The sequence below is a fragment of the Acanthaster planci genome, linkage group LG09 (assembly GCF_054643075.1).
Source record: "Acanthaster planci isolate LZ-2023a linkage group LG09, COTS_SCS, whole genome shotgun sequence".
NCBI classification, from domain to species: Eukaryota; Metazoa; Echinodermata; class Asteroidea; order Valvatida; family Acanthasteridae; genus Acanthaster; species Acanthaster planci.
The window spans coordinates 19,508,724-19,533,014 of NC_141785.1; the positions used below are offsets into that span (position 1 = coordinate 19,508,724).

The 24,291-nt window shown below is 40.0% G+C and overlaps 1 long non-coding RNA gene across 1 annotated transcript; it reads right to left on the bottom strand.

Annotated features, from left to right (window-relative positions):
• Positions 1 to 254: 254 nt before the first annotated feature.
• LOC147798258 (uncharacterized) lies at positions 255 to 23,959 on the bottom strand. Its single transcript, XR_015426520.1, has 3 exons — positions 23,774 to 23,959; positions 13,650 to 13,970; positions 255 to 1,779 (listed from the first exon to the last, which is right to left on the bottom strand). It is a non-coding gene; the product is annotated as an uncharacterized LOC147798258 (long non-coding RNA).
• Between the last annotated feature and the right edge of the window lie 332 nt (positions 23,960 to 24,291).

Below are 24,291 nucleotides of genomic sequence, written 5' to 3' on the forward strand. Positions count from 1 at the left end.
GCTTCCATGACTGCTCCTCTTGATTTTGCCATGGATAATCATGCCCAAAAACGACCTGTTACAGTGTACACGTGTGCTTACCTATGGCAGTGAGAACCATTGAGTCCCTACAGGGAAAACACAAAATGTGACCAAAATGTGACGTCATTATGTTTTAATTGAACTGCCTCTAAAAACTGTGTTTTCAAGTCCACACAAGGCTCATGCAACCTGCATTATGTGGACGTAAAACAATCTCTTGGAGTGTGTTGCTGAGTTCCTGCACATTGGTTGGTTTGGGATTCAGGAAGGCCCCGAAGTACAGACTTGACCCAACCTAAAAATAAAATGAGTAACAAGTCGCCAGAGCAACTGGTTAAAGGATTTTCAATATACCTTGCACAAAAATAAATAGGAACCCTCATATACATTCTCATCAGGATGTCAAACTAAGTTATGTGCATGCACAGGTGCTTGTACATGTACATTAAGACAAGGAGTACAGTTCTCTCTTTCTAAATGAAAACCGGAACAAAATTACTCGATAAAAATCGTTTAACAACTCTTTTTGTGGAATCCAGTCACAAATTCTTGGGGCTCTAAAACTGACTGAGTACATTACAACAGAATGTCAACATTGTCAATTAGAATGGGAAAATTTGTGGGAAAAAAAATCATTTCACATCACACACACATTTCACAAGGTGTGAACATAATTTCCCACTTGTATGAAAAGGTGTGAAAATTTTTCCCTACTTGTGTGGAAATGTGAAAACATATATTCCCACTTGTGTAAAAATCTATGAACATTCTTTTCCCAAATGTAGGAATATTTGTGAATGTGTTTCTTTCCACTTTGGGAAAGTCTGTAAAAATCTTTTCTCACTTTGGGAAAAGTTTTTTTGTATTTTGTGACATGAAAATTAGTTCCCTTGAAAGAGAAAAGTTCATTCCCGTCTTTTTTTCTGTGACATGCTTTATTAGATAGGACAGTCAACAAGGCACCTTTTGACAACATCATCACCAGACACTGCAACATCCAATCTTCCGGTTTAACGTCCGCTTCCCTCATTCTTCATGATTTAAAACCGAAACAACATGATTAACCGTTTATTGAATGAGTCATATCTCATTTGCCACGTGATACACGTACGAATGTCCAGTCTTAAATAAAATGACTCATAATTTATTTTAAATTAATGCCCACTTCACTGGCTTTAATATCAAATTTATTCTAAGAATATTCACAGAAAATTTATTGCCAAGAGGCAACTGGATTTACATTCATTCAGTTACAATTACCACATTTTTTCTTTCCAATATTTTATGGAATTCTTTGACATAACTATATCTCCCGTGCAAAACTATTTTATTCTGAACAAAATATTCTGAAGTAGAATCTTCAGAAGCAATCAAATTTATCAGTATGGACACAAAATTCCTGGCAAAACAGCAAACTGAACCTTGATTTCCTGACACGACGACACTCGTCGGCAAATCATCTCAAAACCTGTAAAGACTGCCTCAGCCTGGAGGATCAAACATCATAATTAAAATGGAAAATTCACCGAGACAGGCTAGAGTTTCAAATTAACAAACGTGGGCGTCCCTGACCTGCCGCATTCCAGAATAGCACCGATTCCTCTCCACTTGAAGGGACTGCCTGACAGCACGACCACAACCCGGCACTTTCAAATACAAGTTTGGGTTTCCACAGGATACTGTTTCAATGAGGACGGGGAGTTCGGTGTCAATCACAGAAATTGAAGTGTATTTGCACGCATTTTCCCTGGTCATTCACTGTGAACATTGTCAGCAAAGGGAAAATGAAATATAAACAGCACAAACACAATGAAGAGTTTTTAAAAAAGACAATACACAAATGCCAAAGGAAAACAAACAATGGTGAGTAAAAGCAAACAAATGTTAACAAAAAATAAAAAGATTCAAACAATTCAAAAATGTTGACAAGTACTCAAAAAATTACAATAAGAAAATAAAAGATGGAAAAACTTTAAAATGAGAGTAGGTATCCAATGAACAGTTACAAAGAAGACATTAATTACATGTACAAACATACAAATAAACAATTTCATAAACAAAAATTGGCAAACAGCAAATTGCAAATTAAGAGCATAATTCCAATTACAACAAAACTACAGCTAGACATGTCTGCAGCATTTTCAGTGCAGGCAGGAAACTCCCCACAAAGTTCAATGACCTATTAATCTCATTAGCACACAGCACAGATGCATGAAATCAATTTATATCAGGCGTTATTTGATCTGAGCACATCCACTCATTAAGTAATTACACATAATGCATAAATGCACATATTGATTTGTTACGCTGCATTCAGCAAATTGCTTTAATGTGCAACTATTTCAAAAACAGTTTCAAGTTACACGTGGAAGTGTGTTTGGAGCTGTGCAAATTTACTACAAAGAATAGCCTTTTTAAAAATTGGACTGTTTAATTCACCTGTGAGCATGAAAAAGCTTGGACAATAAAACAGGAAGCAAACATTTTATACAGTTTGGTTTTCCAAGACCTTACACTCACATTTGATCGGTCAACTACAAAGGTGTGGCATTTCTCATCTGAACTTGACAAAGCCTTTTGAAACTACCGGTATTAGAACTCGAGGTTCCCAATTTCACCAAAAATAATCTGAATTCTGATCTGTCCTGTAATGGTTTCTTCAATGCTTTATACAGTTCAGCGACTGAAGCCAATCTGATCATAAATGTCTGCGACCTCTAGTGCATAGCAACATCACTAGTGTGCACTACTGAAACAAGATTTTAATTTGTTATTGCTGAACTGTTTATAAAAATCTACACAATACATGTAGGATCTCCAAGAAGGTGATGAGAATTTTTTTTCTCCCCCATGAATATTTCAGAAGCTGTAGCACTAACCCATCTCTTGATATACACGTGTATATGAAGATGTCCGCTGGGTTGTCTGGCCTGCATCGTGGCACTGTGTGGATTCCTACCCCGCGGAACAACAAGCCTGGACCATTAACATCCTTTTATCGAACACGGATCAGCAAAATATCAGGTTCAACTCAGCTGCAAGAGGAGATATGCTACTACACACATACTGTGTGTGGCTGATAATCTGAGAACATGAAACGGTTGCAGGCAATTTGGGCTCTCCTTTTAGTGAGGGTTGCTTGTCCCTGACAATACTGTTGATAATCCTCCCAGGAGAGACAGAGAGCAGATTGAGTCAGTAGATCTTGCATTTTTTGTTATCAGACTCTAGATTTTCTTTCTTCCATTTTTTTTTTCAGCAGGAAACAGTTTCAAAGTGTCTGCTTGCGAATCAGCATCTGTCATGACTGATGACACTTTTATCTCCCAAGGCACATTCTTTTTTTTTTTCTTTCTTTTTTTCCCCCATAACACTTACAAGCATCTTCCCTTCATTTTGATGATTAATCCTTCGTAGCATTTTTATTCCACACAAATATACCATAATAGAATGGTCAAAAGCTTAGTGTCTTTTTTCCTGGCTCCAGGCCTACATGTAGTTTGGGTATCACATTTTTTTGGAGACCACTACAAATAAAGGTCTATAAATGCAAAGTTTGCTGAAGCCAATGATCAACAGCAGCACTGAGCCTGTTGATTGGTCAATAACTGTCAGCTGACTAAAACCACGTTTGGTTGATACTTGCTGATTGGTTACACTCTGGAGGTCCAAACCGCAACAAACTGTAACAATTTATTAATCACTGAATCTGCACATTGATATAAAAGTTCACTGGATAAGGGCATTCTCTGCAGACTACCATACGTGTACATCAAACCATCTCTGATTCAAGATTCAGTACATGTAAACGTGTACAGGAATAAAGAGAGACAAAGACTGTTGCTTTAATATCATCTCAACGCATCATGTACATGTACATTTCTACACATATCTTGCCCACAGTGCATATACCGGTATGCTTACATTTTTTCCATATTGAACATTCATGTACAGTGTACATAAATTTACATCAGTTCTTATGAAAAGACAACCGAGGGTAAATCTGAACTTCTACAATGCTTCATGGATCATTAATTACAGCACCACCAAGGCAATCGATAATGTGTACATGCTGCCTTAATTATGTGTGGTATTCACGAGTGAGTTTGGATCTGTGCCAGCTCGATATTGATGTCCTCATAATGCATCTGGAGACATCCGGGATATCTACACGTAAAGTGTAGGAACCACAGCACAATGGTGATTTTGATGTCTGTAAGATTGCTCCTGGGTAGACATGTAACAAATTTTAAGGCTACAAATTTTACCAGCTTGGGATTCGCACCTACCAGTATTGGCATAGTGTTAACATACTTTATCTATGATAATACATGTACTAAGCCAAGTGCATCTATATGCAAATACACACATAATGTACATGCATGTACCTGAGTGTCTTTATATGGTCTCAGGCGTCATCCTTCAATGAGGCAATTTGTGCCTTAGATTAAATTTACACAATTTTGAGCTGTGTGAAAAAAAAGGTCCTTGTAAAAGTTATCAGAGGTGCTGGTAATCCACTCCAAGTGGAACAAAAGAAGGTGTGTTTTAGGCGCGCCATGAGGTGTGCAAGTATATGCGCGTTTGACATGGAGCACGCTGAGTACGTATAACTAATTTACTCCAGCATGTTTGGTCTTTGCGTACACGCAGAACGCAGGCAAGAACCAGCTTGTGACCACATGTCCTTCTTTTGCCAATCGGGGGAGGGGGGTGCACTTCAGCTCGGGGCGGATTGTTAATATTATCTAAGAAAAAGTACACACTAAAGGTACCAACCCAAAGGTTTGCTGCACTAAGCATAGGTGTATATCATTTTACAGCCCATTCCAGGGTCTTCGTATGTCTCCCAGTGCAGGGAAGGCGACTCCTCTGCTTTCAGCAACTTTGCGTGCGCCTGTGTGCTGTCAAATTAAACTTAATAACGTGGTGACATTTCCACAAGGGGCTATCCAGGGATGCCCTGCCTAGTAGAGTTCACGTCTTCGTGCTGCGGCATCAGGGATGCCGTTGTACCAGTGGCTCTTTAAATCTGCAGAGTCAGGTTAAACTTAACAAGAACACTGAGCCCTCGAACAGTATTTAAAAATTGGGTGCCCAAATTTACCCGGCATAGATTTTAACACAGTATCCAAGTTGCATAATTGTTATGCTTACTGAACATAGGCCTACACATGCATAAATCTGGAATAAAAATAGGCCGACAGGTTGTCCAAAAGACACAAAAGTTCGCTACAGACCTATTGACAATTCAGGTCAATGTAAACTTTTTGGAGAAACAATGAATAGCTATATTTGACAGATTTCATCACAAGCCCCAACTTGGTTCATTCTGCTCAAACAACTGCCCAACAATTCCTCAACAGAAAGATGCATTTTCCTCCACTGAATCCATTTTAGTTAAATTTCCTTTGAAGTGAAAAGAACAGTCTCAAAGGAGTCCTTACTTGAAAGCTACAAGTTAGAATTAAGCATTAAATGATGAGCTCTAGTTTACCTGACAAGAAATTTTTCAACTACTGAACCACTCTCTTTTTGTTCAATAAAACCCCACGCATCTTTTTATTCGTGTTTTCACTGCACTCCCCCGAGAACACACTTTTATAATGTGTTTTGAACTAGGTTGAGTACAGCAGGCAACCAATCACAGACCCTTCACACTTCATCTGTCAAGATTGCTCTCCCTTCTCTTTTCCCAGGACACTCCAAACGTCTTCACGGTTATTTGCTATCACGTCAGGTGGGAATAGGGCATTGACTTCATCCAAAATTGGGGGCTCGTAAAAGGTCAGCCTGTCTGTGCCAAGGCAGGGATCCAATGCTTTTTCAAATGTGCAATGAAATTGACTGAGTCCACATCAGCATCGACCACCAAAACACAAGCAGATCATAAATACCTTTGTCAAAACACTTTCTCAAGCTGGGGTGACTTTTCTACCGTACATGTACATTTCAAAATTCAGCTTGTAACGACATGTGGTGATTAAGTTGACTTTTCATCAGCTTGATGTTAATACTTTGCTATTTATTTAATTTTTTTTCCCCCCAGGGGACAACAAAATTACGACAGCTTCATTTTTTAAAGTGCTGGTTATGTCATGATGAGGTGCTTGCTAGTTACCACTTGTTCAGCTCATTCTGATCACAGTTGGGTCCCAATTTGGGATCATTCTGTGGCCAAAAAATAGCAAAGTGAGAGAAGGTGGTCACATTCTTGACACGTCTCTTGGATTCTAGACTGTGGAGCGGCTTGGGTCTCGTGGCGAAGCAAACCAAGGGATGCCAGAGTTTGCAAATTCTCAGCATTTAGATTAATTTCACCAAACTTTTCATTTATCAAATACCCTGGAGAATCTTCAAGGAAAAATTGAATGAGCCCCTCCCCCTCCCCCCAAAAAAGGCTTGAAATATTTTGGGAGGGTCAATCGAAACACAGAATAAAAAGTCTTTTTGCTGGAAGTCTGCTGTTGGCACAGTTTGATAGCTGCTGTGCAATGTTGAAAGTAGTATAATACTCTGGAAAGAAAGGTGAGGACTGCATGGTACTTGTCTGTTGAAGATCAGAATCCCAATCTTCTTATAGAATACTGAAGTAAATACTTTGTGTGCAAAGTTCCACGTATGTGAGTAAAGGCAAGAAAGTGAGACCCAGCACATAAACCAACACCTGCTCATACTCCATTCGTTTGCACTACACTTCCTGGTTCACATGACATCTTGCTTTTGTACTCAATAGAAGGTATTTTTAACAGGAATCCTTCAGCAGATTCACCAATACGAACGATTCACAATAGTGCGCCACCAAGAGTTTGCAACGCATTGGCCAATCAGAGCATGTGAAATTTGTCGACCCTTTCCAAACGCACAATGGGTCGACAAATTCCGCGCATTGTGATTGGCCAACGCTTGGCAAACTCTTGGTGGCGCACTAGTGTGAAACAGCCGTATTGATGTGGCTCATGAAACAATATTTCAACTTGATTTTGACACATGAGATACACATGAGATTTCAGATTATTTTCAGTATGTTTATACTCGCCATCTCAAGAATATGCTGATTGCAAAACTTAATTCCTTTCTTGAAAATATAAAAGTGGTACTGTTTTCCTTGGCAAAAACTCGCTATGCTACAGAATTATTCCAGGGTACTTTCCCAGTTTCAACATCTTTCAACATGTACCATATGAGTATGTACAGCAAGCACAATCATGTACCAACACGGAACCGTGATAACACTAGATAAGGAGCATACACAATATGCATGCAGTGGGATAAGATTGAAGGGATTTAAATTCCTTCTGCAAAAGTCAAATTCCGATCTGTAAATCACAGTGAAATTGATCACCTCTGCAGCTTAAAATGATGAAATTCACAAGTGAAAGGGACTGGCCCCAAAATTTACCACTGTGATATCCCTTCAGAGCTACCATGATATTGCTAATTCATCCTACGTACGTACAAAGTCAAACTCTAGGACAAAGGCATACATGTATGTACATGTACATACACATAGTGTACATTTGTACAATGAATGTGTCCCATGGCGCACCTCTGTCAACACTTGCGTGTATGATCACGGTATATTTTGACAGTTAACACATACTGTAACATCACACCCCGAGAAAGCCCCAGGAGATTCCGTTTTTTTTCCCCTTTAAGCATCGGCAACATCAATGCAGCAATATATCCACCAGTGCGTGTTATTACATGGACTCACTTCAACCACAATAATTGAAACAGTGCCTCGACTTTTTTTCTCTTAGGGTAAGGTACACACCCTTCACCTTACAGCCCAGGTAGGACGCATACTGTTAAGTCCACCGCTCTGAAATGTCAGAAGAGTACTACACATGTGTACACTTGACCGTATTCCTCATTTCAACAACTACATGTATGGTCTTTTTTTTTTTTTATTTTTCCCCACAAACATATGCCGCACATATGTTCTGGTAAGAAAAGTACGACCAACTCCACAGGGGCAGCCCAATTACAGTACTGTAGGTGAGAACACTGACCACAAGTGGGCAATTGCAGTTCATGTTGAATTCAGTAACACCAGCAGCCATTTGGACAAGCACAAAATGTCAGAGTTGAAGAGAAATGGGTAATTCCAGATATAAGGGGTCCAAAAGTAACATTTTTGTGTCCCTGTTACATCTGACCTTTGTTATTTGACAAGGAAATGTCACCGGAATTGATTTCAAACTATTACTATCTGTTTGGCAGGTAATTTGCATTAATTCATCACCCTTTGAAATTAGAAAATGTGTTTTAAACTTACTAAATCATAAGTCAGATGTAACAGGGAGATACAAAAAATGGACCCCTAATTTCTGGAATTAGAGTCTAAATAAAATTCACTGACTTTTATTAATGTACCGGTATGTCGTCTGACCACGTTGTATCACTTTCCAAATTAATAACAGTTTCCTTGCTCAGTGGCCTTCCCGCCCTCCTGTCCGCCAAACAGGCATCCAGGTAATTAGACTAGTCATCTCGGTACAATTGATTATTTGCCAGGACCCTCCGATCTGGTGACATCAGCCTCGCATAAAATGAATACATAGGGGAAAGAGTGGCAGGGAATGACCTTTTGACATAGTACTGGGCTGTAGAAAAGCTGGGCTGTGGAAAAGCTGACCGTCTGGCCACTTGGCCAAAGATCTAAGATTCAGGGTTTGGCATTTCCAAAACTGAAATGTCTATGATCAAGCGATCAGTAGTACACACTTTGCTAAGCATGCCATTCTCCAGGTATGTACATGTACATCCTCCCGGCACATGTACCGATACGGTAGTGACACAGGGATACATACATGTACCGGTACCCTGTACGGGCAGTATGCACGTCAATTCACTGTACTGGTACATGAGTTTTTCAAGATGATATTATTCCCAGTGGGTTCAACCTTTACATGTACATGTACTTTCCCTATTAAAGAAGCAAAACTTGTGTGAAAAGAATTTAGTAAAGAAGTGAGCAAGTTTTATTAACATTGGTTCCCTGTATAAACATCTAAGCCATTCTCAAACAAGTCCAACAATTCTGGAAAAATAGAACAAACATCGTTACAAATTATGACGCCAATTTCCTCTCTTTTAAGTGTTTTAATACATTTTTCAAACCTAAAAAATCTACATTTATCCTCCAGAATTACGATTACCCCTTTAATGGAGAGATCTTCACACAAGAAAAGAAATGAGAATATTAGGGATGGATCAATTGAGGACTTGAGGAAGTAACACGTAGACCCACAGACCAAGCGGGAATGCGGTGAAATTCTACCCAAATTGAGCGTGACTCCTCCTGTGATCAAGGGAAGAGAAGGGGAACAAAAAACAAAAAAAAGGGAAAGGAAGATATATCACCACCGTGCCGATTGAAAGGTTAGATGAGAAGCTCAGGAGATGACGCATCCACTTGGCCTAAACCTAAGAAACAGGGGTCAAATGGTCAAGTTTATGAAAGATATGCACCCCTTAACTTAGACAAGACCCAGGATGTTAAGATCCCCCAAGTTTAGGATTTTGATTAACTGCTTCTTTTTCGATTTTGGGTTTGATTAATCAACGCAGCTTTTTTTTTCTGGTAATTTTAATAAGGGAATAAATATATGCTTGGCCTGTCTTAAACATGCGTTTAAGATCAGCTCAGGAGAATGGACACGACAAATGCCCAAGCCACAGGTGAGGTAATTATCAGCGTTCCTTCTTCCTGAGTTAGTTTGAGACTGGCCAAGCACACACATGTGTTTACGTGTATTCCCATTCATAAATACCTGCTTCATAGTTAGAAAGTCAACAGAATTCAATATATGAGGGATATCCAGTGATTTTGTTCTAGAATTTTACTTGGATTTTCTCAAACACCCCTTCCATTTTATGGAATATTCCTTGTGCAAATTGTCCAATTGGCACCCACATGGTGAGCCACGTGCACACAGACTCGTGACCAATCAGAATCAATTAAAGCTGTCTTGTATCCGGGTGCCAGTGCGTGCTTTACACAGTGGGCATTATCAAATATTGATACAGTCGAGTTGCGCAATGTTGAATAGGAAGACTGTCTGAGGTACTTATGAATCAACAGTAACAGCGGCTCAATCTGAGGATTATTTAGCGAAAGTATCTATGGTTGTAAGTCAATTCATCCACTGCAATTTCAGGCCGCAACCTTTCTTCGTGGTCATTTTTCCTTTCTTTGCTTGAGAATATTTAAGATTTTTGGTCAGAAACATTACAGGCCACTTGCTCGTGCCTTCTGAAAGGAAGCTTGTATTTTCACAGAGTTGTTTCTGATTTTAAATTGAATAGAAAAATGTAATCAAATAATTGAGAAATAAATTGATTAATCACGACATTTTAAATTTTGCAGTTCACGTGTCAGCCTGTGTGCATGAAGCACATCACTGGAAATGATATGAATTTCTGGCGGATCTGTCCTGAGAGAAGGTGGGTGCTACATGTACATGTAGCTCAACAACAAAATGTCTGACTCTCACAAAATTGGCATCAAAATGACCGCAAGATATTACTGAATATATCCTAAGGCTTGGTGCACCAAAAAACACTGCTATGATGTAAAAAATGTCTAGGGAGGTCAGGGGTGAAATATGCACTGGTACCCTCCTCCAGCTCTTTTAGTTTTGGAGTTTTTAATGCTGTTCAAGATACCGGTAAGAGAACAGTTTAATGAAGCACAGGTCTCGAAATTAGCACAATCTAATCTCGGAGGCACCAATTTTTCACTCCTGGTTGCAGAGAGGTAATTACAGTGCCTCTACCAGACCACAGCAATGGTAAACTTGGATAGCTGTGATCATCTTTGGTGACAGATACAATGTGGCGCTATTCCTTCCATTGCATGCAACTACATGTAGCTATTTCGTCAGCAAAATTGAAATACCACAAAAATGCCAGTGTTTGCTGTGACTGTAAAGGTATGTATAAAGGTATTTCTTTCTGTTACAAACTTGACAACATCTTCTGTTGGTAGTATTAAACTATAGCATTCATCAAATGTGTTTCAGGGGTACGGGACATAGCTCCACAAAGTAGTTGTTTGCCTGACAGAAGGGCCACCAGGCATGCATTTGAAACACAACTCAAATTAAAACAGCTTGTCCAATACGCTCTTCTGTCAGGCAGAAGGTGGGATTTCCAGTCTCCATTTTTTCCCTTTCTCAAAGTCTGCATAATCCCAAGGCACCAAATTGTATCAAATACCCCAAGATGCATGCCATTATGCATGGGTATGCATCAGATGGTTGGTCACGTGTAATCATGCGAATTCAAATATAACCGTATCTCGATTAACTCCAGGCCTTCATTACATCCCCCTTCATTTATGACAAATGTGGACAAAGTGTGCAAGCAGCAGAACGGAGTAAAGATAAACTGCCAAGTCGTTGCAGTTCATTACCTTCAAATAATTACCGCAGATACTCGGTATGTCTGTGCAATGCATCCCATATGATGATGGCGCCACAGGACTTTTTATGCCTCTCCAATATATTGCTGATGACTGAACCGGGTGTTTTTGTTGTAATTTTGAAGCACAGATCACGTTCTTTAAGCTTGAAAGATTTTGTTTCATTTGGTGACTCCTTCAGAATACAACTACCAAAGCTACAAGAAATAGTAATATTGTGTGATTGAAATTCAATATGTTTACCACTTTTCACAAAATTGTACGAAGAGTGTTGTTAAGTGTATTTTTCTCTTTTTTATATAAAAGTAATAATTTGTAATGTGAACGGCTAATTCTAAGTAATTGCCTTGAACATCCTATAGGCCTATATCTCTTTTGTGCAGCATTCCCCTCTGATTCAATTCTGCATGTACAAACAGATTTGAAATTCGTAATTCTGGGCCTCGGGTATATTTTTCTCTATGGGCACAGTGGCATACATGTAGCTAGAATTTTACTAGTGGAGGAGGCACAAAGGCACTAGCATCTTAGGGGGGGTTACCAGCTTTCAGTGGTGTGGTTTTTGAGGGCAAGTTATTGTTAGCCTTGTTCAATATCCACTCATCCTTTTTTTTTTTTTCAGTGGGGGGGGGCACCGGGAATTTGTGGGGGGCACGTGCCCCCTTAACCCCCACCACTACACCACTGCCTGGGCACACCAAGTCAAATGAAAAACTGAAACATTGCTGATGTGCATAAATGTACATAAATATAGATCATTTGAGACTATTCTTTGTAGAAGGAAAGCCAAGAATCGGGTTTGTGGATGATTCTATGGAAGTATCAATCTCTTTATCCAAGGAGAGTTAGTTTTCAATTATTTGTCTGTGAATTTGGTAATGCCATACCTTAATATACCAGTATTTGTTCAGACAAATGCTAAGAACACATGCAAAAGTAGATCTTTATACAAAAGGGAAAGAACTTCTTTAGTCAACATTTCAACAGGGGTGTAAAACCTCACTCTGAAAGAGAAATGGGCATACTACATGTACATAGCTGTTGAAATTTTAATACCTGAATAGCAAATATGGGGTGTATAAAATGACCTGTGACATGCCCAGACGCTCGATCCCTGCAGGTATAAATGGGCTAGACACAAAGTCATTTTAATTCCACAGAAATGCAAGTCAAGTCTAGTTTATCACACTGGCCTTTGGGAAACGCACAAGACAAACAAGAAATGCACGCAAAACTAAACAAATAGACAGGGGTCTTTTTACAACCACTCCACAAGTAAACTGAGTCAACAGCCCCTTGGGTGAAAAGCTGTCCCAGAAACCACTGTTGCAGAGCTCAAAACGGCAAATGTGCTCTTAAAGAACCCAGCACCGATCCAGCCGGAAAGAAAAAAAGTGACCGACATGGCACGTGGAGCGCACCCTCTGAATACGTGTCATTCTGCTCCCTCAACACTGGTGTGTGTCAATATTTTCCTACCCGTAGACTTAACCTTGTCTGGGGCATGTGCTCGTAAAGCAGGACAGAAGGTAGGCTGTTCAATACAGGAGCAAAGTCCGGGAAAAAAAAGAAAGAAAAAAAAGAGGGTATCGTTTGAATTCATGATGCTCGGTCACATTCCTGCATGTCCCAGGCAGTGATAATGACGTGAAAAGTGGTACAGACAAATAGGTCATTTATCATCACGGAACCAGGGAGGAGAAACTCTACGCTCATCCATGATGATGATGACAACACACTTGTTATGATTCTCCAACGTTCAATGGTGTCAACAGCTGAAAGATTACAAATGAATTTATCATCTGTGTTTGGAGAGGGATCATCATTGAAAACTCGTGAGAGTGTTTACCACGACTCTGGAGCTGATAAACAGTGTTTGCACTTGTTCTGCGCTATTTGCCAGTGGATATTTAACCAGTTTATTGATGACGGGAAGATGTACATTGCTTGACAAGAATTTTGAAATAAGCAAAACCTGTAGATGGTGCCATCATTTCATTCATTTGCATGCGTAACAGCAGAATAGAGGAAGAAAGTCAAGTTCCAAGGCCCCAAGAGAGCAAACAAGTTAGCAATTTGAGAACAGCCGGGCTGCATTCACTCCCGAAAGCATTGCCAATGTTAACTTAAAATATTTTCACAGAAACTGTATCCAGTGGGAACACAGTGGCAAAGTACAACTCTGATCCGATCTTACCTTTTTCTGTTCGCTTGGCGTGTGCTGGTCATCAGTTGGCCTGGCACTGCTCCCCGGCTGTGCATGTGCACTGGCTGCATGCTGGGCACTCGTCCCCTTGGCCCCCGCGCTCCTGGGTAATCCCGACTTGACGGGTTTGGCAATGTTCGACTTGCCTTTCGGCCCTGCCTTGGACATGATGGGAGGCTCACAGGTCCACCTGGTCTATCTGAGTTGGTTTGAAGCTTTTAGGCACACTGTTTGGTGAACTCACCTCCTCACTGGTTATTTCAGCTGGACGCATTTTGTAAGACTGGAGTGTGGGTAGGTTGTTTGGTCATGCTGTCAGAAATGTACAGAATGCAGAACAATATACTTTAAATTTGGTTAAAGTAATGTGATACTAGTTATTACAGTACCTGTTAGACACATTAATATGTCACCAACCCTAATGAAATTACACTGTAATAATATGTGTAGCTACTTTTGAGCTAACAACTTTAAAAACAAAATCATGCACACTGACACTCAACAGAAACGCCCATTTTTTTCACCCACATAATGTCCAAAAACTGCCCTAAAACTGAGTTTGTGGGATCTGTCACACATTGGGCAACCTTGAAATTGATGTTTGTGCACATGCCTTCTGCATGATTAGATTTGAAAGATTAGACCTTTTTTTTTTCTTTTCTGGCTTTCTACCTCCTTCATAGCTACATGTACATGTAGACGTTAATACTTCTGTTCATTTCTTTCACTCTGATGAGTAAACATTCTAATCGAATATGATAGCAGGCAACGTACACGTAGCCTGACAGTGTGACAACAGAAACTGCTTCTCCATGGCATTAAATAAAACCAGCTATTTTTATCGCCCAAACCGCATTTGGGCCAATCAGAACAGCTGTCTTTTCTTCTCCCTCGCATTTTGATTATTCTCCGCATATAAATGACAGGCAATCAGATAAGACCCTTCACCTGAAGGGCTGCAGATTTTGACAAAGCACTGCTACAACTTGCTGTGTCGGTTTTTTTTTTTTGGGGGGGGGAGACTGTCCAGGGTCTGTCTTCTTCAAATCCCCCTTCCCCCAGGCAGGTGATCGGTACCCTGCATACCAACAGCCACCTGTCAGATGAGTGCTTAGGTTATAATCTATTCTTCCCGCGACGACGTGGAAATGAAATGGACAAGACTTTGAACCGAGTGATCCAGCATCAGCGAGTGGGGGGGGGGTAGATTGTCATTAAAACTCCATTATGAAGTGGCAAAATTGAAAAGCGGACATTCATGTGCAGGGGCAGCCACCAACGTAAGGTCCCAGAACACGAGAAACATTGCTTTTGGCTGTGTGCCTAACAAATAACATCCACATAATGAAATCTTTAGTGACATTTTTGTGACAGACTGAGGGTACATTGATCATTTGATCAAGCTTGAAGTTATCAGGCCTACCTTTCAACTACAAGGGAAGATTTCAATGCCCAGGGGTTGAGTGGTTGGCTGTGACAATGCTTTATGTGTGGACTGTTCTAATAAATCACCTCCAGCAAAATTGTGCCTAGAACCTGACAGCATATTTCTCTTTACAGTGTGAGCATAAATTGGCACCAGTGACCTGTAAAATCCAACTGGACTTTTAATAACTCACATAAAATACACACATGTACTGGTACTCTGTTTCTCCTTAACCTTTTATGCACAGTTGATGCAGTTTAGCTGGTAGTAGCATTTCATAATTCAACTATAAATGCAAAGTGGCTGGCTAAAAATACATGTGACTGCACCAGTCACACTCCTCAAACAGGTGGCCTTTTTCAAAGCATAGAAAAAGCTCCCCGGCGATGATATGCAGAGATTCTAAATATAACCATCTCCCCCCAGTGCCACGCCATCCAACATTGTAAATCATCATCTTTTTAAGTACATGTATGCAGGAGGAGGGTAAGGGCAGGTTGTTGAACCGAATCTGTGATGAGCATTTCTCCTTTTCTATTCAAACTCTCTGGTGGTGCGACAATGCCTTGGGTAGCTGGCTGAATGGTATTTGGAGACTATTCCCTCTTTCCTGTTTCTTTACGGTGCATGTGTGCCCGGTATTTTACCTCGATCTGCCTCCGAAATCATACTCTGAAGCCTCTAGGGAGAGCTTCTTCATGGCGTAACTGTGCGAGGAGGCAGACAGAGTGACTCCGGCTGTATGGATTGATACGTGGTCTGAGATGCCAGTCGCCGTACAGCAGTATTTGGGTCGAGACAAAACCGAGAGAATTGGGGTGGAGAGAGAGGTTCCAGCATAAATGGTCAATGTGGCGAGCCTGTGGCCGTTCTTGATTTCCTCCTCGACAGACAAGGCGGCAGGGGGACGTGAAACTCAGGCAAATTTGCGAGAGATGTTGGCTTTGAAATCGAGTTAAAGTGGGGCACGGGAGCAGCAGTTATCAACAGAAATGGCTGATGGGCGAAGGATGACGATGTTGTTTTGAAATACAGACTGAGAAATTTAAAAAAAGAAGCAGCACACATTTACTGTCAACACCAGATACATTGTGCAGTCTTGAATTTCAGTCAATGTGTATTTTCTTTCTCCTGGCAATGAAAGCTGCTACTCAATAAGGTTTTAACTTAAATTGGCTTTCAACTGTAATTTCACACTATTAGAAGCCACAGTTGTGTTGCCCATAAAATGTTAAAGGGCTGGGACTCTGAAAATGTACAAGTGTTTCAACTGATAAATCAATCTGATATTCCTAGATAAAATAAAAACAGTAATTTCCAAGTACATGTAAACTGGATTACCGACTCATGTCATGATCAGTTTTTAACAAGCAATCATGCCCCTCACAATCCAAATCTCTCAATATGCTAGCTAAAATAGCTTTGCATGATAGCCATCTTAAAGGGCAGTTCTTTGGTTCAACAGTGTATACACAAAGGAGGTTTCCCTGTGGAACAAAAGAACTGCCCTGCAAGATGGCTACCATGCAAAGCCTCCATATGCTGTAGGGTAAAGTGCATTTTTTCAAGCAGCCAGTGGCATATTTCTTATACTTTTCTGATCCAAAATAGGATGAAACAAATGCTTAAACTTTTACTATCCAGTGTTAGGATTTGGCAATTTGGAATAAAACTTTTATTTAAAATCATTATAACATTATAACATTTGCCTAAAAAAAAAAAAGAGTAAAATTCCTCTTTAAAAGGAAGGGAAGGAACAAAAACACAGCAACAAAATTGCAGATCTCAGACACATTTCATCAGTCACGAGGTGTGATTCTGTTGGTATTAATTGCAGGCAGTGACAGACTGTCTACTCAAGGTTGATGCCTGCCGCTCCCCTCGTCCCTCTCCAGTGCCTCTCTCTTCTCTCTCTTCCAGCGAAGTGGCGCGACTGTTGTCGCATAAATTTCCATTCCCTGCACAAGTCCAGAGTTTCAGGATCCAGGATGGGGGAGGGGGGGGGAGAGAGACATCTGCCTTGCCTGCCAAGGTTACCCAGCTGTCCTGGGTCCTGCCGGGTCACAAATGAATGCTGATCATGCCTCAATATTACAGGTGTTCTTATAGTCTTGCGCTGAGAGAAACCTCATTTCAGAACATGTCAGTCCTGTAAATATGACCACTTACATGCACAATATGTGCAAGGATGCTAACAAGACCTAGCTTGTGGGTTTTCAGGTGGATGAGAATGTAGTACCTCTACTGCACAGGGAAATGTGAAAAGTGTATACAAATTTCACAAAATGGACCCAACCCATTCTTTTCAAAAAGGCAGCATCAATTTCAGTCCTAAACTATGGACAAGGAAAGAGCAAAGCTATTACCTGTCTACATTTCACCAGTATATGTGATCCGCTCTGCAAAGAAGTGTATTAAGTCACGCAATGCAAAAACAGTAATGGCCCATTTCCATGTGCCAAGGGTGAAAATATGTGGTAATATTTCAAGGCCGATTGCTTGACCATAAAGCTTCTGTTGCTAAGGAAAACCAAGAGAGTGTCTAATTTAAGTTTAATGTTTCTGTTTGTTATGTTTACAGGGCATTATCTCAAAAAGCATGTGTGATAAAATTAAATTACTTGTATATGCAAACGGCTAATAACTCCAAAACAAAAAATGCCACTGGGATGAATTATATATCAAATGAAAGCTTAGGATGTGAGCAACTTGATTACATATATAAATCAAATTCCACAAAATGTGACATAATACACCTTCTTGCAGACCTGGTCACATATATCTGAAGCCATTTTCCATTCTGGATACAGCAGGATTACAGCATTTGCAAGTCGGACAACGAGCAACACATCGTGTTACAGTGCCGTACATTTCTGCATTGACCACATTTGAATTTTTATTTCCTGATTTCTTCCTACTTTTTTTTTCTTCAGAACGTACATGTACTTGTACGTGATCTAATTCACGTACAACCAGCAGATTTCACACATGTACAAAGATCAAGTAGCCATTTTGGTGAACATTTTATCATTTATTGCATACCAAACAATACATGCACCTCTCATTTTAAAAAGAGCCATACAATTTTTGCTTTAAATTGCCAGCCCATAAACAGTTTCAGAATGAATTTGCAGACTTATCAATTGCTTCAGTTTCAGATTTTATAATGGAAAAGTAGCAATTTTACAAATTTTTCTTTTATGTACATGTACACTGATGTTCGTACACTTTTTGAAGGTAAAATGCATACGACATTGCTGAAAAATTTTAAATCACACTGATAATCAAAATGACACTGCACATGGGAGTTCAGCTGACCTCAATAATCAGCCGACAATACAGATCACCAATAACACTGACACACTTTTTGTGTCTAATTTCACCCTCCCTTGCAGGTGCAAAGCTTACAGGCCTAATCTATTTTCATTCACCAACAGGGCATATTTCAATTTAAACAAAAATGTCACAGCCAATGACAGAAGGAAATGTGCACACTATCAACTGGTTAACGTCTTATTGGTCAGCGAGCCAAACCAAACAGATTTAACATATTAAATATGTGACAGAGACTGTACCTGTGATGATGGGATGATTACTTGCAAGACACAGACTCACACCTGTAGAGAGAGTGCAGGTACTTATGACTGGGGGGGGGTTTCAATCCAGTGTGTAAATCAGGCTGCAGCAATGTGACAGCAGGCCCGGGTGATTGACCGTGCATATTGAGGCCTCTCCAACCACTCGACCACATTTGGCTCATTTTCATTCTTACTCATTCCGAGTAGCAGATTTTACCTGGCAACACGCAGTGCACTCAAAAGGATTCTGCTCCGAGTGAACCAATTTGGTGGCAGGTAATTTGCAGCGCTATGCATGGCCGGCTGGGACAAAGAGAGAGTTTGTTTGGACTCAGATCAATTCAATTTTAGCCAAACAATTCTAACGTAACCATACTGTCAATTTACTTCACTGCTTTTTTTGGGGGGGGGGATTTTGCAGCAAATTGCTGTATGACTGTATCACTGCATCAGGAACTTCCATAAAATATAAAGGGAAATTTGATTACAAAGTGGGAAATTCAGAAGACGTACACCTGAATTTTATGTTCCACCTGATAACTTGGGGAATTTGACAAGTAAACATACACGTATGTAGATTACACTAAACACTGAAAATATGCTTTATAACAAGTATCCACTGTTACATTTGTTGGAGCTGCGGTTATTTGAATCAAGTCTGTTCAATTTATGGAGTTGTGGTTATCCTAATCAGGACTGTTTATTTCAAATGTCTGTCTGTACAATTAGCTCCAACTACGCATAGTCTCAGCCAAGTCTAGGAGAGACAACGAATGCATACATTCTTTCTGACGCACATTTTCACTGCAGAGCAAGAATGTTACACGCATTGATTTTTTTTTTTCAATCGGTACCAGTGCAGCAAATTTATCATTCCAAGGTTGGTTTGCCTATTTTTTTTTCTGTTTTGTTCCATTCCCATTTGCTTGCTTCATTTGCAGATGAGGAAAATGTATTACAACTGTGAACATCCTTCATTTCAATTAGCATTACCGCACTGTAGTCATTTCTCTAAACAGGTTGGCGCACTGTGAGAAGTTTGTTGAACCTTGACATTACAAGGAGTCCTAATGGGCCCCATCACAATTACCTTTGGTAAAGATGAAGACGCCAGCAGAGACAGACTTAGATGAAAAAAACAAACAGGGATCAACGGCCATCAGCGAAATGGCTACATACAGTACATGTACACAGTGAAGACAAAAGTATATAAAATGCAACCTAACTGGCCCCAAGTGGATTAGTGAGTCTGCAAGATTGTCAGGGATGATTTGGGAGTACTACGGAAAGTAATTAACTGCGATTTGCTGTTATCATGATGTCACTGTTTCTGGGAAGAATCCACAATCACGTACGCATCTCACAAATCGTTAACTGAGGGTGCATGTGAGCATTTTGAAAAGTTCTCAATAGAATTTTTGACTACGGATGGATTACGTAGAAAACAGCACGGAGGCGGAGTAGTAATGATACAGTAGATTGAGCACCACTCCTGATGGACACATTTTGTAAATATCAATTAATTTGATGCCTACAAAATACTACAAACAACACAAACTATGTGTCCAGCTTGCTTTTGCATAATATGTCCCATCAACCCCCCCAAAAAAAGTTTTCTAAACAATCAATTAACCAACTGACGAACACAACATTAACATGTTGACTGCTGCGCGTAATTTCAAAAGAGGCATTCCCATTTGCCTAGCGTTGTACATATGCCCGTATACCATATTTAATGCAGTAGGTACCTTTCGGGTGTCTGTTTGAACATAATTTTTTTTTATGGATGTACGCCCTCCACACTGCCAGCTGCGTATTTGTTGTGTTCTTTGGTGATGTCAGTGTATTCAATTTACATTACAATAGCCTTTCATTTCCTAAAAGTATATACTCGTAGTGGCAGAATCCAGTACACCTGTGACTACGAATATACTCATGGTCACCAGTCAACATGTTGAGAAGGTTTTCATCAAGACGTACTCTGTGTCGGGAAGATTTTAATTCTGATTGCGGGTTTTGCTCTTTATTTTGGGTAAGGGCAAAACCCATAATTAAAAGAGGACTTTCAAGGCACTTGATGGCAGCCATTTCTGCCATCCGATCAAGTACCTTGAAAGTATGTTATCTGAATGCACTGATTAAATTTGTCTACTGTTTATAAAATAACACTATGCAAGTGCCCTTCTCCAAGAACAAGTACCCCCATTTTCGCACACACTGACTCCATAGGGAATCTTTACTAAGAAAAGGTACATACATATAGGAAACAAATCAATGGATGCACTAAATGGATCCCTGAAATTAACATTGAAAAATCATCATGAGGTTGTTTGGGCGAGACAGGATGTGTACACACTCTCCCAATGTCTAGACTAATGGCGACTTGCTTTTGTGTTGAACTCATTAATTATCCATTCCAAGGATAAACGTGGGTGAAGACACGTCATTCCTGCATAACAGGGGCAACAGCACAGATTTCTTAAGAGTAGGGAGACTTCGGTGAAGAAATAACAGGAGGAATATGTTTGTAGATGAGAAACTTACATGTATTCATTTATTATTATTAAGCTGAGTAATGGACAACGGTTTCAAGGTAACAACTGTCTTTTTGTGGAAACACCTGTTACTACATGCAAACATTATTTCAACTTCACAATTTGAACCTCAGATATTTCTTGTTCACTATACTATGAACCCTCTTTTGCGCTGGATTTTTGCAGACCGTTTCCTTGGATATTCCTCTTCCTTTTGTTACAGATAATCAAGCCCCCAAAATGCCTCCAAGCCCGGGTGTGGACTTGGTCAGTCGAGACACGATTTGCAAAACCTGGATTCTGTGGACCTCTGTTGTGTGAAGGCTGGCACATATTTCATACTTCTATGTTTTCCTGTGAAAAAAATGCTCTTGTTTTTCCTGCTGAGATATCTGATGTTCCTCTTCATTTTGCCACAGAGAACCCTCACCAAGGCATGCCTCTCAAACTGATTTTTTGGGGTGGGAACATTTTGTGTGCTTCTGCAAGTCACACAATGCCTTCAATACTGGTACATGTATTCTACATTACATGGACTTCTTGTGACCAGAGGGTCTGTATTACTGTATATGTAATAAAATGTACCTTATTAAAAAAGGGGTTCAACAATACAATGGCTGTGTTTTACAGGAGGGATTACCCAGCAATGTCAAAACCAACTGGCTGCAGCTAAAAATAGTTCACACACACTCAATGAAGAATAGCTGCAGCCACTTCCCAGTGGTTTTCACAGGTGCATGTGTTATAAAGCCACAGCCACAACTTCTGGACATAACCTGAGTCTCTTCAAGGTTTAATACCGAACTCAGCCTCTCTGCAAAGCCAGGAAGATCACCCTCCTGGCTCCAGAGGAGGTGTGACTTAATCTTGTTGTGCCATCCCATGGGTAATCATCTTAATTAAATTCTCAAACACCCGTCATATTTGTCTCCTTACAAGGCCATCTCTATACACAGCCCACTAGGTAAAGACCTTCATAAATTTGGGCTTATGTGCTCACTGCATGGTAACAACATTGATATAATCACTTCCAATTTACAAAGGGCATGTCCAGCAGGGGGGAATGGGGGCCAATCAATCAGCTTCTCATACAATGGATGTATTTCTCCCCCCCAGAACCTTTTCAAGTCTAAGGACTGGGCTCCTTTCAGCCTGGCCACAGAAATTTGAGAGCAAGCAAATATGACATCAAGATTTTTAAGTGCTGCAAGAGCACTCAATGACAAGGCAGTAGTGGATTTTGAACCAAGGTTTTTTCTTCATAGATCTAATATAACAAAGTACTGTGTACCCAGAGACAGTGAGAGCTAGTCAAGACAACAATGACACCTGGAGGTACGCATACATAATATCTATGTATAGAGTTTACGTTCATACAGTGGCAAAATGGGAAGGGGATCTATGGAGACAACTTCCCAATCTCCCTTTGCACCCCCAATTTGAAATTTTTGAATGTATACAACCTAATATACCGGTAGGTACATATACTGTACGCTACAGTTAATTTTCTTTAAGCGCCCCAAGAAAAAAAGAAGATGTGTGGTCACTTGTTCCCCCCTCCCCCTGCAATTTCACCAACGTTAGTTTACATGTATATCAAATTACCATGTACCGGTACTTGTTCTAACATGTACATATATGTATATATTCCATTGATTTGGAATGTTCAACGGAAAACCTTTCAATTTCTTCACATGAACATGAAGCCCTCTCACGGTGCTAGGCCACCCTGTGCATTACCCCCCAGGAAAAGGCAGGAAACTAGACCAATTCTACCCACCACAGCACTGTTTGATAAACGAATTGCACAAGTAATACAAATGCTGAAGTCATCATTTGTGGTGTAAATGATTATTTCAGGGTCAACTCGTAGACTGTGAGCCACCAGCCTCCAGTTATTTCAGCTGATCCCAACTCCTCACTAGCATACGAGTAAAGAGTTGAACATACATGTAATTAAAGTAATTTCTATAAAACAAGCATTTAAGTACATGTACACATATGCAACAACAAATTCCTCTGAAAACAAGTGTCACCCTGGTTGGCAAACTTTTTTTGGGGGGGGGGATTAACATAATTTTTATTTAAACTTGTTTCCAATACCCATTGGAAGGACTGGGTTGCAAATCCCAATTGTTTTTGTTTTGTTTTTTACTGAACCTGTGTCAACATCAAAGTAAAATCTACATTAAACAATAAAAATCATTACATCGATGCTTAGGCTTTGTTTACAATGCCTTTGTAATTCCTGCTAGGCCTAATTAGCCAAGTTTATACTGCACTGTAACAGTGAGCACGTGCAACAACTGTACGATTAAACTGTAACAATTATCAGATGTCAAGAGACAAGAAAACGAAAAAGCTTCAAAATGAAAAGTGGACCACCCAACAGACGTATAAGATGATCAACTTTACCGGCCGTCCGTCATGCCTGCCTTTCCAAACTAGCTGACACTACGCTAGTTGACGACAGTGTCGACTAGGCTCGGCACTGCACTGGGTAATACGAAACTGACCGACAAATCCTTGATAGAACACGCAACTGACAAAGATGCCCTGAAATAGCCTGATAGTTACCTTTTAGTGTTCTGGTCTTGATCTGGAGAGATACGACCGTCCTGTCTCAGTAAATGTCCACGAAATGTAGAGGTAATGGAAGGAAATTTGTTAAACACTGTAACAATTAGCGAAGAGCGAGCGCATCAGCTGATTTTGTCAACCGACCAGAATTTTGACGTATGCTCGATCATCATGAACGCCTACTGAACTGAAGCAGCGACGTGGTTGCATGTGCAACGTGTGTACTAAACTTTATCTAGTCTTACCTTTAATTTTGTTTTCATCATTGCACATCTAAAGACTTAAAATTGCATTTTTTGTTTTTTTACTTTTTTGCATATTTACTTTTTTAACTTTTACTACTGATACCATTTGAATTTCTACTCCTTTCCAAGATCACTGAAGAAAAAATAAGGTAAATATCCTGCCTAAATTATTTTCACCCACCCTCCAAATTCCTCGACCTTACAAGTTTATGTTATGCGAGAAACTATAGCGGGCGCACTGCACTCAGCTGAAGCTCAAGCAAAGCTGAA